At 39.0% G+C, this 5,174-nt stretch overlaps 1 long non-coding RNA gene across 1 annotated transcript; it reads left to right on the top strand.

Annotated features, from left to right (window-relative positions):
- Positions 1 to 1,425: 1,425 nt before the first annotated feature.
- Positions 1,426 to 4,584, top strand: LOC134758395 (uncharacterized). The gene is made up of 3 exons (XR_010133583.1): positions 1,426 to 1,580; positions 1,693 to 1,778; positions 4,293 to 4,584. It is a non-coding gene; the product is annotated as an uncharacterized lncRNA (long non-coding RNA).
- Positions 4,585 to 5,174: the final 590 nt, after the last annotated feature.

The following is a 5,174-nucleotide window of genomic DNA, read 5'->3' as shown; positions in this document are numbered from 1 at the left end:
TGTCTGCGTTTTTGCCAGTACCATGGTGTTTCAATTGCTATAGCTATGTAGTATAATTTGAAGTCAGGTAATGTGATATCTCCTGCCTTGCTTTTTTTGATCAAGATTATTTTGGCTTTTCAGAGTTTTTTGTGGTTCCATACAGATTTGAGAGTTGTTTTTCTATTTCTGTGGGAAAATGTCACAGGAATTTTGATAGAGATTGCATTCAATATGTACATCACTTTGGATAGTATGGACATTTCAAATATATTACTTTTTCCAATCCATGAACATGAGATATCTTTCCATTTATTTGTGGCTTCTTCAATTGCTTTCATCAATATTTTGTAGTTTTCAGTGTAAAGATCATTCACCTCTCTGTTTAAATTTACATCTAAGTATTTTATTTTTTGTTGCTGTTATAAATAGGATTGTTTTCTTGATTTCTTTTTTTGTATAGTTTGTTGTTGATGTGTAGAAATGCTACTGAATTTTGTATGTTCACATTGTATCCTGCAACTTTACTAAATTCATTTATGAATTCTAAATTTTTTGGCAGAGTTATTGGTGTTTTCTATATATATAAGATCATGTCAACTGCAAACAGAAACAATTTAACTTCTTCCTTTCCAATTTTCATGCCTTTTATTTCTTTCTTTTGCCTAATTGCTCTGGCTAGGACATCCAGTACTATATTGAATAGAAGTTCTGAGAGTGGGCACCCTTGCATGAAGTTTTCCACAACATCTCTTATCTTTTTATTAGCTATATATTAATACGGATGTTTCTTTTTCATCAGGAGTTTGAAAAATATGTCTTTTCTCTATATTGTTCTTAATCAGTCTTCCTAGAAGTATTTCAATTTCAAAAAGTAGCAACAACTGTGGGAGTTCAGTCAGGCTGGTGGGAAAAATTTTAAAGATAGTTATAAGAAATCGACACAAACCTTCATGGAAGGCTGGGGGTGTTGCATAGCTTCAGTAATAGATCTGAATGAAGGCAGCCTAATCCTTCCTTGAGTAAATAGCTTAAAGTAGGTGCAAAGGAACGTAAGGGAGTTTATCTAAATAACTTGTTTACTCATGTGGTCCTGAAGCCAACCTTTGATCATTCACAGGCAGGATGGCTCTCTCTCGGGGGAGGGTGACCAGGTTAATTACCCTCTATTTGTGTTGACTAAAAGCCCCTGTCATTTAATGTTTTTTCAATAAATGCTGGCAGGGCTAGCTAGTCAGGGCTCGTGGCTGCCAGAACTCTTTCTGTGCACGGCCCAGCCCCCTAGCGGCTCTTTCACTGAATAATTGGTGTCTGAGCACATTATTCATCCCTCGTGCAGCTGGGGTCTGCAGGACAGACCCCCACAAACAACAATTTGCAAAAGCAAACTTCCCTGTTTTTTTTTTTCCCAAGATGATAAATTAGAGGCTTTTAGTGTGCCTCGGCCACTTCGAAATAGCAAGAGAGTGCACAAAGGTCAACTCTGTGAGCTCTAAGTCAAGAAGGAAAACGGGAATCCACCAGAATCATGAAGGACATCCTAGATCCCAAGAAGGAGAATGTGGGCAAACAGTCAACATGACAGCAACCAGCTTAAAAAAGTGAGTGAAGTCCTAGCATGTGAGAGAGGCAGAGAGCCTCCCTCTGTAACTGACATTTTCACTGTGAATCTGAGCAACCCCAGCCAAGTTGTTGCATTTTGTTTCTCCCAAGGCCTGGAGTCAACATGGGGAGAGGCTTGGAGATGCTGTGAAGCAAAGACACTGGGAACAGCTGCAGACATTTTCCCAGACCAGGAAGTAAGAGCAAGATGCCATTTTCAATCTGGATGCATGCAAAGTCAGCTTTTTTTTTTTCTTTTTGTGACCCAGCAGAATGCCTGCACAGGCATTTTAGTCTCAGGCCAAAGATTGGAACAACTGCTTTGGGGCTTGGTAGGGACCTTCACAGCCATATTGTGGAAAACACCTCAGCAGTATGTGCTGGAATTGTGCTTTCCCCCATCGCAGCCTCGGGGCAACAGAAAAGCTGCTACAGCTGTAATTTCTCCTGGGTGATGAAACTTGCAGCCAGGGCCAGCTTGGAGACCTACAACCAGTCTGCAGGTGTCATTGCTGGGTGCCCCAGCCTGTTCCCCTGAGAATGTGATACAGCAGGGCTTTCTCTGCTTCACCCCCAGGCAGAAATTCAGGCATTGGAGCACCTGTCTACCTGGACCAGCATACTGAGCTACCCCACCACTTATAAACATAGGTTGTGGTGCAGTGGGGCCCTCTCCAGTCTATGGCCAGGCAGATTTCCAGGTATGTGGAGTACCCACTTGACTGGATCAGCAGCCTGAGCTTCCCCAACCTTCCTGTGCTGAGATTATAGTGCAGTGGGGCCCTCTCATCTCCACACATAGGCAGACCTCCAAGCAATTAGAGCATCTGCTCCTATGGAGAACTTAAATTTACAAGAAAAAAAAACCCATCAAAAATCGGCCAAAGGACATGAACAGACACTTCTCAAAAGAAGACATGTATGTGGCCAACAAACATATGAAAAAAAGCTCAAATCACTGATCATTAGAGAAATGCAACTCAAAACCACAATGAGATACTATCTCACGCCAGTCTTAATGGTGATTATTAAAAACTCCAGAAACAACAGTTGCTGGTAAGGCTGTGGAGAAATAGGAATGCTTTTACACTGTTTGTGGGAATGTAAATTAGTTCATTCACTGTGGAAGACAGTGTGAAAATTCCTCAAAGATCTAGAACCAGAAATGCCATTTGACCCAGCAATCCCTTTACTGGGTATATGCCCAAAGGAATATAAATCATTCTATTATAAAGATACATGTACAGGGCTGGGTGCAGTGGCTCACACCTGTAATCCCAGCACTTTGGGAGGCCAAGGCGGGTGGATCACCTGAGGACAGGAGTTTGAGACCAGCCTAGCCAACATGGGGAAACTCCATCTCTACTAAAAATACAAAAACTAGCCAGGTATAGTGGTGCACACCTGTAATACCAGCTACTTTGGAGGCTGAGGCAGGAGAATCGCTGGAACCCAGGAGGCAGAGGTTAAAGTGAGCCAAGATCATACCATTGCACTCCATCCTGGGCAACAAGAGCAAAACTCCATCTCAAAAAATATATATACATACATATATATACACAGATATATACATATATACATATATTATATATGTAAATGTATATATATATGTGTATATATATACACAGATATATACACATATATATACATATATATAACTACATATATATACACACACACATACATATACATGCACACATGTTTATTGCAGCACTATTTACGATAGAAAATACATGGAATCAACTCAAATGCCCATCAATGATATATTGGATAAAGAAAATGTGATATATATTCACCATGGAATACTATGCAGCCGTTAAAATAAATGAGATCATGTTCTTTGCAGGGACATGGATGAAGCTGGAAGCCACCATCCTCAGCAAACTAACACAGGAACAGAAAACCAAACACCACATGTTCTCAGTCGTAAGAGGGAGTTGAACAATGAGAGCAAACACATGGATACATGGAGGGGAACAACACACACCAGGGCCTCTCAGGGGGACAGGGGGTAGGAGACCATCAGGACAAACACGTGGATACATGGAGGGGAACAACACACACCAGGGCCTCTCAGGGGGACAGGGGTAGGAGACCATCAGGACAAATAGCTAATGCATGCAGGGCCTCATACCTAGGTGATGGGTTGATGGGTGCAGCAAACCACCATGGCACACGTTTACCTAGTATCAAACCTACACTTTCTGCACGTGTATCCCAGAACATAAAATAAAATTTAAAAAATATATACACTGATTCATGATCTCCTTCCTCTCCTTCTGAAACACTCCTTGAAATTTTTTAGCGTTTCCCCCTCTGTCTTCCATGTCTCCTAACTACATGTTTCTTATTTTCCATGTCTTTATTCCTGTGTTCATTTTGGATAGCCCCTTCTGACCTATATTACAGTTTACTAGTTCACTCTTCAACTGCTTCTAACATACTAATATTCTGTTAAAACCACTCATTTGGGTTTAAATTTCAATTATGTTATTCTCTATGGACATTCTATTTGTTTTCTTGTAATCTTCTTGGCCATTCTCCAGAGTTTCCTGTTCCATGATGATATTTTTAATTTTTTGTTTTACTTTAAACATACTAAGTATAGTTATTTTATTTTCTGTATCTGATACTTTCAATAACTGCAGTCTTTGCTAGTCTTTTTTCTGTGCTCTTGCTCATAGTTTTTTTTGTTTGTTTTTCATGATTAGAAAAACAGAGAGAGAAGAAGGAGAGCAAAGGGAGGAGGAGGAGGAGAAAAGAAGAAAGCAGAGAAGAAGGGACAGAGAAAAAAAGGAAGTTGGTTCTAACGTTTCTCTAACAACTGGCTTCAGTGAAACACTCCCACCTTGTGGATTTTTAGGTTATTGAAATTAACCAGTCTTCTGGGTGCAGCACACCAACATGGCACATGTATACCTATGTAACAAACCTGCACTTTGTGCACATGTACCCTAAAACTTAAAGTATAATAAAAAAATAAAATAAAAAGCTACACAAATTTAAAAAAAAAGAAATCAACCTAATTCCTAGATTACCACCTCTTGATTCAAATGCTTTAAATCTAGGCTTTTCATCTGAGTCTTTCTTTTTAGTTATTCTGTTTATCTTCAAAACACTCCTGCTTTGAATTATTCAAAATCTACCTCCCTCCCTCTGTTTGACTACCATCAATTTTTTTGCTCATTCCTAATGCATTAATCTATTAGCTGTGAATATCCAAAAACCCTCATTTCACTGAATCTTTGACAGACCCCTTTGCATCCTCTTGTTCTTCTAATTATTTCCTCAGAAACTTTATGTTCTCTTTTCTTTACAAGCATGTCATAGTTTATATATAATGTGTGTATTGTTTTTATATATACCTATATATAGCCTCTTTTTAAAAGCACTGTACACCATGCTTTGAAATATATTCTAAAATCAGGTAGCATGAAAATGGAAACATAACATACTAAAACCTATGGGATGCAACAAAAGCAGTTATAAGAGGGACATTTATAGCCCTACATCAAATAAATAAATGCCTACATCAAAAAAGAAAAAAAAAGATCTCAAATAAGCAACCTAATATGCCTAAAGGAGCGAGAAAA

Source organism: Gorilla gorilla, chromosome 3 (assembly GCF_029281585.2).
Source record: "Gorilla gorilla gorilla isolate KB3781 chromosome 3, NHGRI_mGorGor1-v2.1_pri, whole genome shotgun sequence".
NCBI lineage: Eukaryota > Metazoa > Chordata > Mammalia > Primates > Hominidae > Gorilla > Gorilla gorilla.
This window is presented reverse-complemented; position numbering and strand designations above follow the sequence as displayed.